The following is a 24,143-nucleotide window of genomic DNA, read 5'->3' as shown; positions in this document are numbered from 1 at the left end:
TGGGGTCGGATGTTATAGCGTATTTGATGTACATTACCCTGACGAAATTACGAAGAAGTATATTCAGAAATGTCAACACCCTGTGATGATTAAATTTTGTGATAACATGACGGTTTTTATGACGAGGTATGTTAATATCAGCAGGTTACAGGGTTCATGCAGGGTCCCTATACTTGTATATACAGTCGTTGCTAGGAGAGGAAATAGGGTCCCTATACTTGTATATACAGTCGTTGCTGGGAGAGGAAATAGGGGTATGTACAGTCTGCTGAGAGGATATACAGTCCCTATACTTGTATATACAGTCGTTGCTAGGAGAGGAAATAGGGTCCCTATACTTGTATATACAGTCGTTGCTGGGAGAGGAAGTAGGGTCCCTATACTTGTATATACAGTCGTTGCTAGGAGAGGAAATAGGGTCCCTATACAGCCGTTGCTTGTCCCTATACTTGTATATATACAGTCGACGCTGGGAGGAGAGAGGGTCCCTATACTTGTATATACATAGGGTCCCTATACTTGTAGGGTCCCTATACTTATATATACAGTCGTTGCTAGGAGGAAGTGGTGGAGAGGTAGGGTCCCAATACTTGTATATACAGTCGTTGCTAGGAGAGGAAGTAGGGTCCCCTATACTTGTATGTACAGTCGTTGCTATGAGAGGAAATAGGGTCCCTATACTTGTATATACAGTCGTTGCTAGAAAAGAGAGGAAGTAGGGTCCCTATACTTGTATATAAAGTCGTTGCTAGGAGAGGAAGTAGGGTCCCTATACTTGTATATACAGCCGTTGCTAGGAGAGGAAGTAGGGTCCCTATACTTGTATATACAGCCGTTGCTAGGAGAGGAAGTAGGGTCCCTATACTTGTATAAATTCGTTGCTATGAGAGGACGTCTGTGCTCATGCAGGGGCGGTGGGGTAGCCTAGTGGTTAAAGCGTCCGCACGTCACGCCGAAGACCCGGGTTCGAATCCCCACATGGGTACAATGTGTGAAGCCCATTTCTGGTGTCCCCCGCCGTGATATTGCTGGAATATTACGGCGTAAAACCATACTCACTCACTCACTGTGCTCATGCAGCTTCGGTATGTGACGCCTTTAAACATGGTCCTGGAAGCGTGGTTCATCTGTATGTGTGTCGGCTACTCGGAAAGAGATACGTACTGGACAGATATGACGATTAGGGAATCTAAAAGCGATGATTTCACGGCAGTATAATTCCCGGCACCCAATATTTGTTTCCGCAGTTGAGATTCCAGTGTTTTCAAATCTTAATCAGTTGGTGCTCGAGACACGAATAACAAGAGATATCATCTCCACTTAATGGTGGCCTTTGAATGAAGTGACCCTTTAGTGCAACTTGCCATCATAATAATGTCGGCCGTGACATCCCGCCACACGACACACTGACCCTGTGACCCACCAACCCTGTTGCCCTGTAATCTGCTGTGCTGTAATCTGTTGCCACTGTGTTGCATTCGACTGAGTTGATTGGTGAATGTGTGTTATGTGCATACAAACAAACGGACCAGCCATAACAGTACTAGGTCGCTAGCCAGGTCGAGGTCCCAACAGTCAAGTCCTCACCACACCTCCCAACAGTCAATTCAGAACCCCACCTCCCAACAGTCAAGTCCCCATCCAAGGTCCCAACAGTCAAATCCCCACCCCAGGACCTAACAGTCAACCCTCCACCCCACCTCCCAACAGTCAAGTCCCCACCCCAGCTCCCAACAGTCAAGTCCCCACCCCAGGTCGCAGGTCAAGTAAGTCCCCACCCCAGCTCCCAACAGTCAAATCGCGACCCCAGGTCCCAGTAATGAACAGTTCCTGGATTCCAGGGCCTAGATTTTCGATAGTCGAGATAGTCGTAGGTTGATGTTAATGTATGGCACTTACGAGTATCTTAGCGCTAAGAGAGCTTCGAAAATCTAGGCCCAGGATTCCTACTGTCCAGTCCTCATACCACGTCTGAAAAGTCAACACTGATCGAGTCCTGGCAACCCTGTTCTGTGTGTGATTGTGCTCGAGGGTCCTCATGAGGGCTTTTATCAATGCTAATTGACGTATCTGTCAGTTATATCAATTGTAGACTTGGCCTCATGCAAGTGCAAGTCATATGATGTTTAATTATCATCACATTCCCCTCAACAAAACCCCGGGGTCATTTTGGCAAATAATATTTGTACTGTTGAGCGCTGCGATATATAAGTGGCCGTATTATGTTATGATAATTATGTTTCTTTTCAGTAAAATCTCACAAATGCCAATAACTCCATAATTTGATATATCATTTGATTAAAAAGATTGATATACATGGTCCTGTAAGTGATGCTGTCGGCATAATGAAATAGAATACACGAAACCGACGTGTGTTCCAGGACAATGCTACTGGTCTCATCATTACTGTAGTTACATCAGCAGATTCAACACAATAGATGTTGGTCCTGGTCGTCACAGGTCGGTGACGCCCCCAGCATCAGCAACCGATACGTTTGATTGACATGTGTTGATCACACCGATACCGCAGTTACCGGCCACTGTGAAACATGGGGACATCAAACCTCCCTGTATAGTGGTGAACTCGCTTCAACTGTTGCCGTCAGAGTGACTCAGGTCTTCCTGGTGTATGTAGGTTTCTGTGTTACGCAGTTTGTTGACAAAAACAGAGAAGTGGTCTGCACAAACCGCACAATACACTCCACGAACAAGTAGCAGATTCGTATATTTAACTCCTTTCACTGGAACACAGTTGTATAGGTCTTCTACACCTGACTCCGCCTCTTTTGTTTATCACCTGTAGACATGTACGCGTCGGCGCACCGACCGTAGCCACTTCAGATCTATTTATTAAGAAGGGGTTCATTCGATAAAGTCTTATTTCCACTGGCTTTAGAAAGGGAAATTACATTTTGTCTTCGTTTGTTGTTTGGGTTTAGTTTAGTTTCTTTTTGAGCTCGCCTCGTGTATGATTGTACGGCACGTGCTTCTGGGTTTCCTGTTGATGTATCCCAAGGACAATGAATTTGTTCGGTGCTTTAGTTGGTTCACCCAGCAGCGAATGGGTACCCGGTATGTTCAGTGGGGAATGTGAATGTGAACCTACTTCAGCTTGGGTTGTCGATTCCCCTGTGACATGTTAGCAACACTGGACGGAATGTCCAGTAATTGTTGCTGTCCATAGTTATTGCCATGAGTGTGCGCTGTGTGCGCTGTGTGCGCTGTGTGACAGAATATTCATAATTAGAGAAAGCCTTCCTGTAATCCATTCCTACTAGCATCACAATGAAGCCTTTTACGCACTATGGATTCTGTATCGGCAGATAATTGACAAGGATTATTCTCTGTCTTAATGTTTTGAATTTGCATTTGAACGAAAACAACAAATGATACATGAAAGCACACGGATCTGACGAACAATTTCGGGAGTAGTCTCTCATGACCATATTAAAAATATGTTACACATTACCATAGTACAAAACGCAATTAAAGATATCAGTATACGATATATCAGATATAGCAAAAACTGTAGTTTCTTACCCGATCTCAATTTCAATATATTATTTTATGTGAGTAACAAACTGCAGATTCCCGCAACCATAAGGGAAGACTCCAACAAGCCAACACTGTATGTTTATTTGCCAAATCCAGAGGGTGTAATATTGTGCGGCGCACATACACTGCTATCCCTCCCTCTGTCGCGACCTGGGGATTTATTCATTATGGTAACAAAACAATTATGAAGCTTGAAACATAAATATCTATAATTTGTTGACGATGTGGGCCAGCTGACTGACCCGCTGTGCAAATACAGATAATTATCTGTGACGGCCTCGTGGACTGGGTGTCCGTCTTACCGCATCAACTACCAACAATCCAGTCCTCGTCCCAGCCCTGAACTTGTCACCTGTGATTAGACACATGTTGCCAGTCGGTTATTCAATTTTCAGGAGCGATATACATTTTTAACTGCTCACTCCAGGGGTTGGGAATATCAGTATAATTGGGCGGGGTTGTGACCTCTCAGTGGCAACATTTTAACGAGCTTTGTAGTGTTGTGGGGTTTGTGTTGGGGGGTTTATGTGACGACAGCCACACGTGGTGAGCCGTTGTGCGACATCCGAGAGGACGATGGCAACAGATTTATACATAGGATCTGGGATGCTGAAACTCAACGCTTCTCAATCGTTTTTGGAAATGTCATAGGCGTTTGAATTGTGCTGTTAATCTGTAGGATGATAATTAATGGTCAAATTTGATCTGTGGAGAAACAGTTTTATCATGGGCAAGTGTCAGTACATGTATGGCGTACTAGATTTAATTACAGTAATAGAAGCGACAGATCGGAGAGAGTATTGATTGAGGATCGTTACTCATCCCAGTTCGATACTGTTCATGTCATTAATGATTAAGTAGAAGTTATTAAACACATGAGGACTGTAAGCCAAACTGTCAAAGTACAGGAGGGAGTCGGCGATCTTTACATTGCAGGGACACTTGTGTGAAATTTATGCTTCCTGAAATACATGTTCCCTGATATACATGTTCCCTGACATACATGTTCCCTGATATACATGTTCCCTGATATACATGTTTCCTGATATACATGTTCCCTGATATACATGTTCCCTGATATACATGTTCCCTGATATACATGTTCCCTGATATACATGTTCCCTGATATACATGTTCCCTGATATATGTTCCCTGATATACATGTTCCCTGATATACATGTTCCCTGATATACATGTTCCCTGATATATATGTTCCCTGATATACATGTTCCCTGATATATATGTTCCCTGATGTGATATATGTTCCCTATGTTCCCTGATATATATGTTCCCTGATATATATGTTCCCTGATATACATGTTCCCTGATGATATATATGTTCCCCTGATATACATGTTCCTGATATATATGTTCCTGATATATATGTTCCCTGTTCCCTGATATATATATGTTCCTTGATATACATGTTCCCTGATATGTTCCCCATTCCCTGATATATATGTTCCTGATATATATGTTCCTGATATACATGTTCCTGATATACATGTTCCTGATATATATGTTCCCTATGTTCCCTGATATACATGTTCCCATATTCAAGGTCCCTGGTCCACATGTTAATGAACATATATAGTTTATAGAGTTACATCAATACATTGATATGACGTTGTTGAATCCGTGATTGGCACGAGGGCGTGATCTGTGTTTCACATCACACTAGCAATAATAAATCATTAGTAAATGATGATTATAATGGTACTGCCATTAATGTATCGATAACGCATTTCTTACTTATTAATACAAAAACAACAACAACAGTATCAATACTAGACAGTATTTGAACATGAGGGGTGGGATGCTGCTGAAGGGGGTGTGGGTACACAGAGGTTATACCCAACGTTAAGTGTCCGGGGTTGGAGCAGGTACACCATTGCTGACCAACACGTTGTGGTCCAGTGGATAGTGCCAGGATCCGGAGAGCACACACACATACGCACGCATGCAGGCATGCGCCTCCAGTTTTAATTGCAACAATCATGAAAGTAACATTCAACCCACCATAGCCTCAGCTACCTGGACTAACATCTTGTCTCTGAAATGAACATATTTTACAGAAAAAAGAAATGTTCACATAAAAATGATAATAAAATCTAGTGAAAAGGAGCCCAGAGACTTTCTTCATTTTAAGAAACTGTGGCAATCTAGACTTGCGGCATATCCTAGACTTGCGGCATATCCTAGACTTGCGGCATATCCTAGACTTGCATGGGCCTTCTTGGATATATATTTGTTGCAGGGTCTGAATGACAGACTATTAGTCCCTGAGTATACATAATTTTGATAGTAACAAATAAACCTATTTAAATTGAAAAGGAGCCCCAGTGGGTTGCGAGATCCAGGCCTAAACCTGGGGAAATCTAGACTTGCTTCATTTACGGCTTTAGCATTGCAGGGAGGGCTTAGCATTAGGGGAAATAATGTGGTTCAGGGACTGTGAGACAGACTAACAGCTCACTCTCCTTGGATATTACATAGACCCTGCTTTCTGGTTACCCGCTCCAGCCACAGGTCCCCATCCCCTCCCTGTCTCACCCCCAACCCCATCGTTTCTACCCCACTGGGAACCCGACCCCGCCCCGACAATCACATCATCAAAGTTTATAGATCTTCCCTTTATTCGCCAACGAGAACGCTTGGTTGAGGCAACAACCTTCACACTGAATAAAAAACAGGCGTCGCTGTATACCATCAATACTGACACGTGATCGGCGGACCGGGGAAGAGATTTCCCTTTGTGCCGTGGACCTAATCAAAGCTCCACTAACGTAAGCTTTATTTATATTCCTAACAACTGCATGCATCTGAAAGGCCAAGATTGTTGTCATTTCAACAAATCGGCAACTTCAATGACGCGAGACACGTGTTGCGACTAAATAGCGTTTTAAATGGTTTAAAAGACTTGAAATAGCCCCACTGAACGCCGCTTGGTGTTATCTAACTACAGGATGGCGACATTAAATAGACTTGTAGAGATGTGTATACTTCATACACCTGTCTCCGGAATGTCCATACAGACAGGTGTGAATAAACTCTCCAATAGGTGGCGCTGCTTCTGATTTACATGAACATTTACCTGCATCTGTTGATTACCTGTGTTATGAAATGTTCATTATTACCATCATCATCATCATCAGCAGCAGCAGCAGCAGCAACAGTTTTCAGCAGGTCTGCGCTGTAAGGACAGTTGGGCTGTTTGAAAGAACTCTTCATGTACATCAATATCATTTGCACATAAGAACTCCCCATAATCAGTCCATAAACTTATTTGTACTTTTGTCGTACAGCGTTCCATACAATTGTAATATCCCAACCATGCATTTTCATATATCTTCCGGGAATTATCACAGGCTGAAATTAACCTGAGTAATTGCTAAAATAGACTGAGTTAAATTATTCAGTATCTAATTTGTAGATCGCCATTGTCAGTCTTCCCAAGAAAGGAGCCCATTAACAAAGACACAACTGATTGAAAAGATCACTTGAATTACCTATTGACAAACGATCATCAACCGTTCTTGTTACAAAGTATACAGAGATGAAAGGAGTTGTTTCAGCGGGCCTCGCTTCACGTCACAGTTAATATTGTACGATGATTTGTGTCCGTTTGATGACGCCGTGTGGACAATATCTTAATTTGATTTAACTCTCACAGTGCGTCGGTAAGGAAGACACACGTGGGGAATGTATCATTCTTCAGTATCATAATTAATACATAATTAATACATAATTAATAGTTGATCTTTGATGTCAGCAAACGCCGCTTTTTTCAACCATTAAAGAATTTTTTTGCTTTGGCATAAAGAAATTAATAACAGCCACGTGCAGACTTAATCGTATGAATGTTTGATGAGTAAAACACTGGAGCGCCCATTGAGTGGCTACTCCTGAACTGTATGCATGCGCTAAAAGATAGCGGACTGAAATTTAATCTCTTTAATCGGGACGCCCTCGAAGATCAAAGAACACTAGAAACTGTGGAGACAAAAAGCAGAAATTTTCCAGTCTGTGGAGATTTCTTTTTAAAGAACTAAACTTAAATAGACCTCTGTTGCAGTTCTGCTGAATAGAACGGGTCTTAACTACTACTACTACTACTACTGCTGCTGCTGCTGCTGCTGCTGCTACTACTACTCCTACTACTACTCCTACTCCTACTCCTACTACTACTATTGCTTCTGCTGCTGCTACTACTACTCCTACTACTACTACTACTACTACTACTCCTACTACTACTACTACTATTGCTTCTGCTGCTGCTACTACTACTACTACTACTACTCCTAGTACTACTACTACTACTACTATTGCTGCTGCTGCTGTTGCTGCTGCTACTACTACTACTACTCCTACTACTACTCCTACTACTACTACTTCTACTACTACTACTACTACTACTACTACTACTCCTACAAGTACTACTCCTATTACTACTACTACTACTCCTACTACTACTCCTACTACTACATGTAATTGCACTGGACATATTGGAAGAAGTCAGTATATCACATGATATGCATCTAGCTACTAACATGACAAGTGACATTGTTAAGCCGTCAATCAGAAAACAATCTATCTTTTGCTTTGAAGAACAATGTAGTTTTCAGAAAGTGTGACTCACATTGCCATAGCCAGTATTTCATTATAGTATGTCCAACCTTGTTGTGGGGATACTGGTTTTATGGTTACCGGTCATGGTTTGTGAGAGAAGATCAACATTTTTATCATTCAATGGATAGTGTTCTCGGCACGATAAAGCCAACGGATATTTTCGGTATCTGTTGGGGTCATATACGGATATCGATGCAAATTAGGGAGGTCATATGCAAATTTCAGGGACTACTTTCACAGTGTAAACAAACATGGCATCAAGGGTCGGCGGTCGTGTCCGGATTAACGGCCGTGGTTACGGTACTGTCAGTGCTTTGATCCCAGAAAATTCATGTCTGGTTTTGATAGATGGAGTAGATTACAAAGCGAAGATAGAAATTCATAGGCATACGAAGATACCAACATCAGTTCCCCGACCGACTGTCAGTGTTAGCGAGAGAACGGTGCACAATATCATGCTAACATTAAAGCGTGTTTGGTTGTTCAAAAGGGTAATTGAAGGTTTCCGAAGTTCCACATGAGTTTGTTGTTATTTTGCAAACGTAAGCTAAGATTTGTTGACAACAATACGTGCTTTAGCATAAAAGCTTACTGGGAACTAGAGTGATCAGGGGAAAATTATGTCACCGAGCTTGTGACGTAACGTATTACTCCGCACATATTTGTGATTTGTGGCATTTGAAATCTCATTTTTTTAAATTATAAAGCAAAAATGACATTGTAAGATAAATAGGATATCACACTTGTGTGTTTTGGGATGGTTAATATCCTGCATTAGGAATAAACACTATGTGTTTAGCTCGCCAAGGCTAGCTAAATACAATGATTATTCCTTATGCAGGATATTAACCATCCCAAAACACACTCGCGTGATAACCTATATTCCCTTTCCTCAAGAGGAAGTATGCTGATATATATCCATTTCACTACCTTACAAATTCCACCGTTTTCTTTTGCAACTCTCATTGTATTGTGATTTTGTTTCTGAGTCAGCAATAGATGGATTCTAGTGTTCTGATTGCTCCCGATGTATCATGGTCTGTAAATTTGCTTTTTTTACAGCTGTGAGAATCCGGGGTAAGAATAAAGGTCCTCGTGCAATCTAAGCTTGTCATGAGATGCGACTAAATGGATCAGGTAGTCCGGCTTGGTGAATTGGTTGGTTGTATGTTGTTGCATCCTAATTGCATGGATTAGTAAAATTTAATCTAAACCTGTCTCGACCAGACTTGACTATTTAGTGAACACAAAACATGTTAGCAAAATGAACTACCATGAAAGTTGAAGTAGGTCAAGCACTTAGATTTTATGTTCCCAGACCGACCCTCTTCAAAACCACACCCACTACCTACCCCCACTGTTATCACCTACATCTTCCTTGACAACACAAAACACACATCGTGTAACAAAAAGCTATATGTAAGAATGTGAAAAGCACCAGAACAATACAAAAGGTGGGTCAGTTTAGGGAAAAGCCATTTGAGCAATCCATTGAAATCTCAAGTATCATCAAGTTATACATACAACATTAGGAGATGGACTAGAGAGTTTGCTTCACCTGTATTTACATAGGATCACTAGAAACTGTGGAGACAAAAAGCAGAAATTTTCCAGTCTGTGGAGATTTCTTTTTAAAGAACTAAACTTAAATAGACCTCTGTTGCAGTTCTGCTGAATAGAACGGGTCTTAACTACTACTACTACTACTGCTGCTGCTGCTGCTGCTGCTGCTACTCCTACTCCTACTCCTACTCCTACTCCTACTCCTACTCCTACTCCTACTCCTACTACTCCTACTGCTACTACTCAGCTACTACTACTCCTACTACTACTGCTGCTGCTGCTACTACTACTACTACTCCTGCTACTCCTGCTCAGCTGCTACTGCTCCATGTATACTGCTCCAGCTACTGCTACTCCTACTCCTCCTCCTCCTACTACTACTACTACTACTACTACTACTCCTACTCCAACTACTACTACTCCTACTACTACTACTACTACTGCTGCTGCTGCTACTACTACTCCTCCTACTACGACTACGACCACGCCTACTACTAAACTATTAAATCCACTTTCAGTTTGGGTTAAGTGATCGGTCGTTCAAATATATTCGATATCAAAATTGTGTTAAATGGTACGCAAATACGTTCCATTCAAATAAGTTACTCCTTTAACACACTAGCAAACATCGCTTATGGACTGATCTGTCTTTTGCCAGATTCTCACGACTGACTACTATTGATTTGCAAACAAAACACATCTGATCTATATCGAGATGAATTTACCTGCCAGGTGAGATCGTATCTGAGGATAATGCCGATTGCAGGGATGCCCTGTAGATGAAGGGAACGCCAGTGTTACATTGCCATGCCCTACATTGGTTAAACATAACCTGAACACTTGTAAACTAATGTTGGATTTGGGGAACGATAGCTCACATCTTAGGTAAGAGCTGTGTGTATATTTTAAGGTATTTTATCGTGCAGGCATTCTTTATTACGTTGTGCACTGTTTCCTAACTCAGTGTAATGTGGCACAGTTTTAGCAAATCGAATCTTATTAATATTTAATTTGTATTATATTCGAGGATTGACTGGAGTATATGTTGTGTCTGTCTATATTTTTGTCGAGGTTCTATTTATGTAAGTACTGACGCTATGGTGACAGAGACGTGTTGTTGGTTACGTGTAATCAAACACATGACGTAGACGTTATCTGGAGAGGAATCTGTCACTGTCCCACTGCTCATTTCAACCCCGAAATTGACACGACTTTGATAATGGCTTCAGGTATCTAAACCTATATCATGATGAAATCGACAACTGTGTATCTGCTATTGACACTGGCGGTCTTTCTTAAAACACACTGAATATACAGGACAAACTACAGCGCTTCGTGTCAACAGATACCACCAGGTTAATACAGTAATGGGTCGAGTGACCCTATAAGCCGCCCGGGGGACGGGATCAGCGCCATGGGATACGATACACAGGTATCAGGTGCAGATATGTCCTCCTAGGTTATCACAAGACAGTGAGTGAGGGAGAGAATAGAGGTGTGAGTCAGTGAAGTTGTTACAGAGAGTGATTGAGGGTTTTAGTGGAGTAGTTACAGAGAGTGATTGAGGGTTTTAGTGGAGTAGTTACAGAGAGTGATTGAGGGTTTTAGTGAAGTAGTTACACAGAGTGATTGATGGTTTTAGTGGAGTTGTTACAGAGAGTGATTGGGGGTTTTAGTGGAGTAGTTACAGAGAGTGATTGAGGGTTTTAGTGAAGTAGTTACAGAGAGTGATTGAGGGTTTTAGTGGAGTAGTTACAGAGAGTGATTGAGGGTTTTAGTGGAGTAGTTACAGAGAGTGATTGAGGGTTTTAGTGAAGTAGTTAGAGAGTGATTGAGGTTTTTAGTGAAGGAGAAAGGGGGCTGGGGATGTTGTCGTTGGTAAAGGATACACTGCGTTCGATTTCAAAACCTTAAATATGTATTCTGTGTCAGGGAATAACATATATGAAGACTTAGAATCCGTTAGAAAGCTTTAGCTATATTGTTATTTGACAGTTGGTAAACAATTCTGTTGTCAGGAATGGATCACTATGTAAGGTAAGCAGTGGAGTGGAAGGTGGTACACCGAGATGATGTTGACGCCAGGGATAATCTGAAACCTTGAACACCTGTAGACTAACCCAGAATTGTATATGGAGCGTTGTATTTAAACAATCTCAGTGGGCACGTGCATGCCTCCCTCATCTAGTGTTCGACAAGGCCATGGGTTGTATAAACATCATGTTTGTACCATGTATGTCCAGACCATGTGTATTTTGGAACTACTGCCAACTGGCTGAATACTATTAGTACTGACGTTATTGTTGCTACAACTGCTGTCATAATTTATACTGCTTGTAATTGTACTGACATCGTGTTCCGCATTGTCGCTGAAACCACTCATCTGTAGCGTGTATTGGTTTGTGAACCTACACAACTACATAACGTTTCTATGTCGGTTGTCGGTTTCACTCCTTTGTTTAGACATCTCTATAATAACTTATTATGTGAAAGAGGAAATCGACACCTAGTAATAATTCCGCTGAATATTTAGTTTAGTGAGTGAGTGATTTTAGTTTTACGTCGTACGTAGCGATATTTCTGCTATATGGCGGCGGTCTGTAAATAATGGAGCCTGGACTATACAATCCAGTGATCAACAGCATGAGCACCGATCTACACAATTGAGATACGATGACATGAGATCAGTCCTAACCCAGATCTTCAGGGGGCCTATATTTAGTTATAAACCTCTTGGCACTGTTTGATCTAGTAGCATTGTCAGCTGTGGCCATCTTGTCGGGAGATACAACGTTCAAGTGAGACCTGGGAGGTTTGCATAATTTTGAATTGTACATTTTGATATGATTTTTTGAACGGTTAAGAGTCACATTAACATGTTATGACCTGAATTGAACCTACAAACTCACATCTGTATTCTGCCTTGCATGGCATGACCTTTGTTGACTTCAGGGGTTTTCTCTCCCTCGTCCGAGGCCATAACATACATGACCTACGTGGTTGCTATATTATTTCACAAGAAGGTGTCCCCAAGTTTTCGGATTCAATCTGGTACTTCTAGCATTTGGACAGTTCAAAGTTAGTTCAATATCGATCACTCAGCGGTTTGATTGAAAATGTAAACCCCCAGTTCGGGGTACACTCTCGGAAATCGGCCGTCATGCTTTTCCAAGCTGGGGATTTTACATTTTTAATCAAACCCTCAGAGTCGTGTTTAACTTCTACCTCCAGGGTTTCGTACATAACAGTAAAATGTCGGGACTGTAAGGGTCAAGGCGAGCTATTGTAGAGGAAGGTACTACCGGAGCGTGACCAGGGGATTTGTGGTAAGACATCTCGGAACAGCGCAAAACCAACCATCTCACCTGATGAAGACAAGGGTTAGCTCCCTTGAACATTACTCTTTGCAATAACATGGCGGCGCACTTTCTGACTGATTTACATATAGATATGTTCTCCATTGTTGATAAAAAGGATGACGACCTACAATTAAACTTCACAACCCAACGGGAGTATAGACCCATATCCCAGACACCTTAAATACATCATATCTAACATCATGTTCGAACTCTGATATCCATGTTGAGCGCACAGTGCCAAGTGTGGTGAATCTCAATATACACTTGACGGGCGTTCAGCCTATGCTTACTAAGTACAGTAAGTCCAGATCATCGGCGTGTAAGCGTCTGACTCATAGCAACCGGCTGTCCAAAAAGTCGAACTGTCCAGGGTTCAACCAACTGGAAATCCCCTTCCAAGTTTAGCACGTCCGGGGATTATTTTAATTGGCTTTCTTTGTCTGTTCTGAAACATGGAACTTTGGATGTCTCCGTAACCTGTGAGTTTCTTTCCCTCGACAGGTGGAGAGTGTTAAGGAATTTAAACCGCGTTACTTAAAAGGTTAATGCAACATTTCAAGTATTTGTAATAGATATGATCAACGGTAACTCTTGTACAGGAAGAAGGGCTATTGTGCTTTGACGATGTCATATATATCTAATCTCGTATATTGCTCACACACTGCCATATAGATAAGGTATTTCTCTCACTCACACACACACACACACACACACACACACACAAACAAACAAACACACACACACACACATACATACATACATATATATGTGTATATATGAACATGACTCACCGTGTTAGTAACCGACCCTCAAATCTATATATAGCAACTTCAAAGCTATTATTACTGCTTATTCATCCACTAAGGAGATATTGAACTTACATTATAGTTACTTGGTAAGCGTGATATAAAGGTGAATACAGAAATAAGTAGATGCATTGTAATTGACAAACTGATTTGTTAACGTTGACTGGAAAATCATAATAATTTTTAAGATATCTACCGATGCAATCGTCTTCACACTTAGTGTGGGTGCATGTTTTTGTTGATAGGCGTATTATCTACGATTTAAACGTTAATGTTTAACCTCTGACCTGTTGTGTGTCGCCACTAGCCTTAAGTCCCAACAAACACAAGTCAACGACCACCTTTAAGTATCTCGACCTTGGCAGGACACGTGGTTTGGGTTTTGGTCACTAACAATGGCACTGATTGTTGTGATGCTGGCTTTATAAATACTGGAGCAGATAGAGAATTCTAAAGTATGCGAATCACTGAAAACAACAATCTGTTCATTTAACAACACTATTTCTATGTCGTTCAACTTCGCAGCCCTTCCTGGGAGAGTGAGTGAGTTTAGTTTTACGCCACACTCAGCAATATTCCAGCTACATGGCGGCTGTCTGTAAATAATCGAGTCTGGACCAGACAATCCAGTGATCAACAGCATGAGCATCGATCTGCGCAATTGGGAACCGATGACATGTGTCAACCAAGTCAGCGAGCCTGACCACCCGATCCCGTTAGTCGCCTCTTACGACAAGCATGGGTTACTGAAGATCAGTTCTAACCCGGGTCCTTCCTGGGAGAAGTCCCTTTTGTTATCTGGTCTGTGTGTAGAGGGGTCAAGGGTCCTGAACTGACGATGAGCCTAACCGGGGTCACCCAAACCCTCTTTACTGCATTCAGGTATTTTAATCTGTAAATAATAATAGCTCACTGCCTTAAGTCTGGTTAATAAAGTAGTTCAACCTTTGTACTTCTCAGCGGCCGCATTGAAATATGCAAAGCATTTGTCGTGAGAGGAGTACGTCATGTTCAATCTTTTCCAACATGCAAATTGACGAATAAACGTTGAAGTGAATTTTTGCTTTATTTCTTATGTACTATTCACTACTGGGAAAACTATTCAACTATTGACGTTAAACAGAAGGTTAAGACAACGTAAAATACGTTGGCATCAAATGACTTTAACATTGAGGCGACGTGAAAATATTTTATGACAACGACACGTCATAACGTTGTGACAACGTAAATGTGAGTCTACAGAATAACGTAACAACGGAAGCATAAGGTTGGGACAACGTAAATGTGAGTCTACAGAATAACGTAACAACGAAAGCATAACGTTGTGACAACGTAAATGTGAGTCTACAGAATAACGTAACAACGGAAGCATAAGGTTGGGAAAACGTAAATGTGAGTCTACAGAATAACGTAACAACGAAAGCATAACGTTGTGACAACGTAAATGTGAGTCTACAGAATAACGTAACAACGGAAGCATAAGGTTGGGACAACGTAAATGTGAGTCTACAGAATAACGTAACAACGAAAGCATAACGTTGTGACAACGTAAATGTGAGTCTACAGAATAACGTAACAACGGAAGCATAAGGTTGGGACAACGTAAATGTGAGTCTACAGAATAACGTAACAATAACGTAACAAAGCATAACGTTGTGACAACGTAAATGTGAGTCTACAGAATAACGTAACAACGGAAGCATAAGGTTGGGACAACAAAAATGGGAGTCCACTAGTGTTGGGAACTGGTTAAAATCCCATAATTGATGATTGGTTTATTACAACCGATCAATCATCGAAAATAATTGGTTAGCGTCATTTATGAAATATTCCTGGTTATTTTTGTTTGCACAAAAACATAAAGAAAAAAACATGTAGTTCTTTGGGTTTTTCTGTTGCAAATTGCACATCTTTAAAGGATGACTAGTATGTTAGGAACATAAATTTCTTGGGGCCTTTAAGATAAATTCAATCATGGCTTGGAACGAGCTTGTACCGCTCATGAAATGTAACAGACAAATGTAACCAACCTTGTGAAAAATATTGTTAATGCAAAAAGTGTTCCAGAATTGTTTGTGTTCGATTATGAGAAAACATGATCGATTGCTTGGTCGTTTAGTCACTGTGACCAATCTTCGATTATTTCAATTAATCGGACCACCACTAGAGTCCACAGAATAACGTAACAACGAAAGCATAACGTTGTGACAACGTGAAATAGTTAAGAGGGGAAGGCTAATGAGGCGAGTGGGTAAAGAGGGGAAGGTTAATGAGGCGAGTGGGTAAAGAGGGGAAGGGTAATGAGGCGAGTGGGTAAAGAGGGGAAGGCTAATGAGGCGAGTGGGTAAAGAGGGGAAGGCTAATGAGGCGAGTGGGTAAAGAGGGAAGGCTAATGAGGCGAGTGGGTAAAGAGGGGAAGGCTAATGAGGCGAGTGGGTAAAGAGGGGAAGGCTAATGAGGCGAGTGGGTAAAGAGGGGAAGGCTAATGAGGCGGGTGGGTAAAGAGGGGAGGCTAATGAGGCGAGTGGGTGAAGAAGGGAAGGCTAATGAGGCGAGTGGGTAAAGAGGGAAGGCTAATGAGGCGAGTGGGTAAAGAGGAAGGCTAATGAGGCGGGTGGGTGAAGAGGGGAGGCTAATGAGGCGAGTGGGTGAAGAGGGGAAGGCTAATGGGGGCAATGAGTGAAGAGAGTAAGACTAATGAGGCGAGTGGGTGAAGAGGGGAGGCTAATGAGGTGTGTCGGTGAGGAGGAGAAGGCTAATGGGGCGAGTGGGTGAGGAGGAGAAGGCTAATGGGGCTAAGAGAGGAAGATGAGGCGAGTAGGTGAAGAGCTAAGAGGAAGACTAATGGGAAGCTAATGGGGAGAGTGGGTGACGAAGACTAAGAAGACTAATGGGGCGAGTAGGTGAAGAGAGAAAGACTAATAGGGCGAGTGGGTGATGAGAGGAAGACTATTGAGGCGTGTGGGTGAAGAGAGGAAGACTAATGGGGCGAGTAGGTGAAGAGAGGAAGACTAATGGGGCGAGTGGGTGACGAGAAGAAGACTAATGGGGCGAGTAGGTGAAGAGAGAAAGACTAATAGGGCGAGTGGGTGAAGAGAGGAAGACTAATGGGGCGAGTGGGTGAGGAGAGGAAGACTAATGGGGCGAGTGGGTGAAGAGAGGAAGACTAATGGGCGAGTGGGTGAAGAGAGGAAGACCTAATGGGGCAAGAGAGAGGCTGAAGCACGGGGCGAGTGGGTGAAGAGAGGAAGACTAATGGGGCGAGTGGGTGAGGAGAGGAAGACTAATGGGGCGAGTGGGTGAAGAGGGGAAGGCTAATGGGGCGAGTGGGTGAAGAGAGGAAGACTAATGGGGCAAGAGGGTGAGGAGAGGAAGACTAATGGGGCGAGTGGGTGAAGAGGGGAAGGCTAATGAGGCGAGTGGGTGAAGAGGGGAAGGCTAATGGGGCGAGTGGGTGAAGAGAGGAAGAGGAAGAGAGGAAGAAGAGGGGAAGGCTAAGGGAAACGAGTGGGGCGAAGAGAGGAAGACTAATGGGGCAAGAGTGGGTGAGAGGAAGACTAATGGGGCGAGTGGGTGAAGAGAGGAAGACTAATGGGGCAAGAGGGTGAAGAGAGGAAGACTAATGGGGCGAGTGGGTGAAGAGGGGAAGGCTAATGGGGCGAGTGGGTGAGAGAGGAAGACTAATGGGGCGAGTGGGTGAAGAGAGGAAGACTAATAGGGCAAGATGGGGTCGAGTGGGTGGGAGAGGAAGACTAATGGGGCGAGTGGGTGAAGAGGGAAGGCTAATGGGGCGAGTGGGTGAAGAGAGGAAGGCTAATGGGGCGAGTGGGTGAGAGAGGAAGACTAATGGGGCGAGTGGGTGAAGAGAGGAAGACTAATGGGGCAAGAGGGTGGGGAGAGGAAGACTAATGGGGCGAGTGGGTGAAGTGGGGAAGGCTTCATGTGGCGACTAATGTGTGGCACACCTGCGAGACACTCAAAGCGTGGAGACAGTCAGTGATCGCTATACCCTCTAAGCGTTCAGAGCGTCTTATGTGGCGGTCTATTGTCTATGTTATACATACATAACGTTGAGACAAGGTCCTTCTATTTCTGGCGTTTATATAGTTTCATGCTATACGTATTTACTCTCATCGAGTTAAAACACTGGCTTCGACAACGCTTCCTGATTGCCTTTACAGGAACGTGGTTTGTCTTCTCCCCGCCTATAGGCTGGCTGGGACGCCAATGAGAGACCGGTACCCATGGCAGTGTGGCGGGCACCTGCACTCACGTGATGATGTGTAAGTACATGTAGACATACACAGATCAAACTAAGACAGCTCGCCACAGGTGATCCCGTGCCTGCGAAACCACTCAGATACTGTATAACAGTAATTACGTCATACTTTTTTCTGATAACGAACTGATAAACCGATAAAAACCTAAGACACAAACTGGGCTATTGTGTGTCAGTAGAGCAAAGGAGACCTGTTGCAGTCGGACCTTATTACATTTTATATTTTTTATAACATGTACCATGCCGTCCGTAATTCCGCGCACCTAAGCACATCGATCGCAACACGGCAACTAACGTCTCTAAGTTTTTGTGGTTTACGTGACTAAACATGCTGGTATGCATCATATTTACCTAGATATATAAGTTTTATTGACTATAAGAATCTAACATTGCATTATGCCATATGGTTGACCTTACCGGCATTCTGACGACATCGCTTGCTGTCCGGTAATTCTGCGCAGCAACTGGTGCGCATAACATCCAGCTGGAGATCCGAAGTATGGAAGCGTATTAAGGCCTGATTATTTTCAAAAATCACTTCATCAATGTAAGGAAGAGCGTTTCATATCAAATACAATTATGAATTATGAAGAAAAAGGTTTAAATGTCTGAAGAAAACGAATTTTCATAAAACTGTCAATTTATCTGTCAATTACAGTTATTTACTTACCTTTAGTGTTTAAAAGCCAGTCCCTTATAGAAATGTCCCGATTTCAAGCGTAAATGTGGTAGCAGACGATGTTACCTTCGATACGGAAGTACGCTATTGCAGCTGCGCAGAATTACTGGACTCGCTTGTATGTGTTAGGAATTCTGTGCCCCCGTGGGAGCACACGGGTACACTTCTACGTTAAAATATCAGGAGGTATCAAACCATGGACACCTATATTTTGAACAATGGGGAACCTGACTACAATGTATTTGGGATAGAAGTGGGACATGTCAAATGCGAGGTCCGCATATATATCGTGCTTTTCCTGAATCTCGCAAATCACATCGCTGTGAAAAGGAACACACATAACACATATTCTATAACATATATGATTATATTGGCTTTATAATACTGGACAAGATAAGGCTAGTTGGGAGGGAATTTTCTTGATAACCTGTATATGGGCCTATATTCCAAGTGCATAGTTACCATGACGACCTGGGACTACATATTAAGTGCCGTACTATGAGTGGACCTCGGGGTCAAAGCCATAGGGATGGTGAAGACGGAAGTGGAAGCAACAAGCCATGCCATCATGTCTTGCAAGGACATCCACTGACAATGTGTTGAACAGTTTCAGCAAATTCAATACACAGACGACATGTCATGTTAGAATCACATTTTGACGATTGCAGGTTAAGTGACACCGGATGTCGGGGACATTGCGAGCGGGACACGAGGGCAAGGAAATCGAGCAATCATTGAAGATAACAATCCAACTTTTGCTTTACAGTTAACGAGAATCTGACAGAAAATAAAACTGGGAAGAGGAATCCTGCTGTGTCCTTCTCTTGGGTGAAATCGGCCGGCCTGAAAAGTGAAACAGACAGCTTTCTGTTCATTGCTCAGGACAGTCACTTGAAATGTTTATTCTGCTGTAATTTTAATGAAGTTGTCCAACACATTTTACGTCAACCCCCGGCGTTGGCGCAAGTACAATATCTGAAGCGAAGGGCGGCACGGTTCGTTCCTTGTCCTTACGTCTTCGTCGTGTGTGCGGTTTGACTCCAACCATGCTACGACAGAGCCAGTGTAGAGGGCGCCGTGGAAAATGGCAATTATACAATTCTTTGGAATAGGTCCGTATGTATACCCAAGCCAACAAACCTGACCTTGACCTTTATAGAACCCATGAAATTATTCATGTCACTGAATTCTTGTCACTTTTGACAGTAATGTGACAATATTCGGCAATATTCAGAATGTAACATGGGAAATATGCGGACCTCCCCTACGAAATGTTAGCTTGCTGCCCAAGTACCAGGATTCCAGACTCCCCATTGTTTCTGGTGCCAGTCTGTCACCTGACTGACATTGAGAGAGCACCCGGGTTTTGCCCCACACACAACATTTCTGACATTCTGGGTAATGCAGAAGGCTTCGGTGTTGGGGAGTCTCCATATTCTTTTTTTCTTCTTTTTTTGATTTTTTAATTTTCGGGGATGGGGGGTCGACTAGGCGGCGCTTCTTGGGAGAAGACTGGGCCGCGTCCAGAGGGGTCAGGGGCCCTGCGCTGATGGTGAGTCGAACCAGTCTGACTGGGCCAGACTATTTACTATTTATGCTAATGAGTAAATAATAATAATAATTGCACGTACGTATCTTCCGCATACAGTATAGACTTTGGCTGATCTAATCATAGCATGTGAATATTATAGACATATGATTGTCGTTGACGAAATAACCTCGACATCCATGTGTGACGCAAATAGGAATACTGCTTGAACTGCGCAAATGAGGCTTTTAGAGAAGGGTACACACGGGGCTTCCCCTGCAGATATAACTTGCTATCTAAATCTCAGTGTGACAAAACGTTTTATATCCCTGATGGGGTGATATGAAATACCCCTTTGAAATAGACATGCCGGTCATGAATGAGCGACGACAGCACTGATATAAACACTTGTCATAACATAAGGGAGGGGATTTATGTGTGTTTCACTGAACTTGTCTACTGCGTTGAGAGGTAATCGTATAAATATCAACAGATATTCACACCATTTTCTTCAAGCCCTGTGTGTTTGTGTCGACGAGCGTATGAGTAGGTAATTCCCCAGTCAAAGAGAAAGAACGTGTCAACAGATACTCTCATTTTCTGTTCAAGCTTTAGGGTGTGCGATGTTATATTTTATCAAAGCAGGTTTCACCATGAGGCCGTTTTCCGAACTATGTTTACATGCACGTTCAATCGATCTAATAAGATGTCAACATGTTGCCCCATCCTTTTATTCTTCATATCATCTTGAAATACATACGACACCCAGCTGGAATCTCGTGACGTATTCAATGATACATTGGCTGCACTGTTAGACATATGATCCGTACTGCAAACACGCTCCTCGCCATCAGTCGGTGAAGGCTGTACTGTCCTTTCTGCTACCCTCGCTGTTTAACCCTGATAATATTGACATATAAGACGAGTATATGGATGACAACTTCTTCTTTATTGTATAACATAACGTTTCTGGGCTGCTTCTTGCCCCTTCTTCTGGTGATATAAAGACAGGAGTACAAAACATACTATATATACCAGAATTACAGGAAGCCAGAGATGTACATCTATATACAATCAATCAATGACGACAGATCAATTAGAAGTTATAAAAACAATTATGATAAGGAGATGTGTACACAACAGAGTGATATACAGCTAATTAAATGACAATAGAGGCGGCTTTTGTGGTGTTCCAGGCACTAGGGGAGGTATACACCTTGATCTCTATTAATCTCTGGGGTTAATCTCCTGATGTTGATGGCTTCTAGTATTTTACCGTTTGCGCCAATCGTGAACATTGGTAGCCAAGATGCTAGTCTGTTGTCAGTCAATGGAATGGGTGGGGTTGTTGATTATATGCTCTGAAAGGGCTGATTTGTGGTCGGCTTTTTCAACAGATATTTTGTGTTCTTTGAGTCGTATATCTAAGGGACGTGATGTCTCTCCAATGTAGTTACTGCCACAGTGGCAGTTTAGTTGGTATATGCAGCCTCGGGGATTGTGCGTAGTCTGGTTGCTGGTACCTCGTCCATTTGCCTTTAGGATGGTGTTCAAAGTTTTGTCCGAATAAAATGTCACGTCTATGCTGATGTGATGACTACTCTGGCCTTGGTAGGGGATGCTGATCCTGATTGGCGATGGTTCAGTTTTGGGTGGGCGTTGTTTTTGCTGTTTGAGAGTTTTAGCTATGGTCTGCTCAACAATGTGTTTGGGATAGCCGTTTAGGGTGATGAAAGTTCTCTTGAGGTGATCTATCTCAGCGCGTAGTTTGACGGGGTCACAGATGGATCTGGCTCTTCTTGTGAGAGTTGATATTATGGCGCGTTTAATCTGGGGGTGATGATTGGAATTGTAATGGATTATTGGTCGGTGTGGGTTGGCTTTCTGTAGACTGATGTATTCACCCTGTGAATATACGTCTTTGATATAAACAATAATTACATAAATATATATAATACTAGTAATTACATTAATATAAATAATAATTATATACATATATATAGAATATTAACGTTACATAAAATTCTATACATAATAGAATAAATATATAATAATTACATTAATATAAATAATAATTATATCATAATATATATAATATTAACGTTAATATATAAATATTCTATACATAATAGTTACGTAAATATATAATAATTACATTAATATAAATAATAATTATATACATAATATATATAGAATATTAACGTTAATATATAAAAAAATTCTATACATAATAATTACGTAAATATATAATAATGACATTAATATAAATAATAATTAAATACATAATATATATAGAATATTAACGTTAATATATATAATAATTATATACATAATAATTACATTATCATGATTAAAGATTACATAACTATAAATAATTATTATATAAAATATAGATAGAACAACACTATAATGGGTACATGAAATAACACTGGATATGTGATAGAATACCACAGATGTACTTGTAGTCTGTGATAGAATACCACAGATGTACGTGTAGGCTGTGATAAAATACCACAGATGTACGTGTAGGCTGTGATAGAATACCACAGATGTACGTGTAGGCTGTGATAGAATACCACAGATGTACGTGTAGGCTGTGATAGAATACCACAGATGTACGTGTAGGCTGCTTGGCGAAGTAATAGTTCTATTATCATTTGACTTACGAGTGACTTTTTGTGAATGAATGAATCGAATGAATATCTTTATTTCCTCCAGAAATACGAAGATTTACAATATCTCTGATGTTACGCAGAGCAATGAAGCTAATATGTTCTGAATGAAGAGTGCTGATCAGGAGGTGTGAATATGCCCAACTATCTGTTTACTAAAACGAATAGCTGGAGATCCATACTCATCACCACGCACGGCGTCTCGTGTTTACACAAATACATCGACTAATGCTTGTCCTTGAGATACCACCCATGACTAATATACAGAGTTCGGCGTCTTCTCGAACGGAAACAAATTAATAACAGTTTATGTTTCCTTGTCCACTTTCAGAATACCTTTCACTGTCACGGATGTGAGCGGATGTTGCAGCATTGACGATGGTTGGCGACGTCCACGAGGGAAGCCCAAAACGTACATGTGTATAGTAGCGAACGTTTGATTTCCATGGGTGGGCGTGGTGCGGAGCTCCACACCCCACACCCCGAGGCCCCACACCACCAAAACCATCCCCGCCTTCCTTCAAGAAATGCATCTGGTGGATCCCGTGACCCACAGTTATGCAGTTATAACATAACAAAGGGAATGACATATACTGATTCCGCTGTGATAACGCCCATGCCATAAAAATGGCGAAATGAGCCTCCGCCTCAATTGAAATAATCTGTGTCTCACTTCCCGAATGTGCCTGAGCATTTAAATGTTTCTGCCTTAACTATATTTCTAACACAAAGTTTCTGTTATGAAATGTACTTCAAACAAGTCATATTTGTAAACTAAATTTACGGCTTACTCGTACGTGTCGTATGGCGAATTATTAACATACAGTGGAAACACATTATGTGATATACATTTATACACTGATAGATCTTCCTACTTTTATATAAATCCCACTTCAATTTAATTTTGCGTGTTATCTTCACTCAGATATAGGAACCGCCATGGAATTAATATTCAGTTGATTCCAACCTCGCATTATTTACGTTGTACAGTCGTCACATGTCGGGGGCATTAGTTGGGGATGTTCCAGAGATAAGTGTTCACAATAATATAAAAAGATGCGTGATATTTACTG

The sequence above is a fragment of the Haliotis rubra genome, unplaced genomic scaffold (assembly GCF_003918875.1).
Source record: "Haliotis rubra isolate DU_JTF1 unplaced genomic scaffold, ASM391887v1 Scf140, whole genome shotgun sequence".
In the NCBI taxonomy this organism is placed as follows: Eukaryota; Metazoa; Mollusca; class Gastropoda; order Lepetellida; family Haliotidae; genus Haliotis; species Haliotis rubra.
This window is presented reverse-complemented; position numbering follows the sequence as displayed.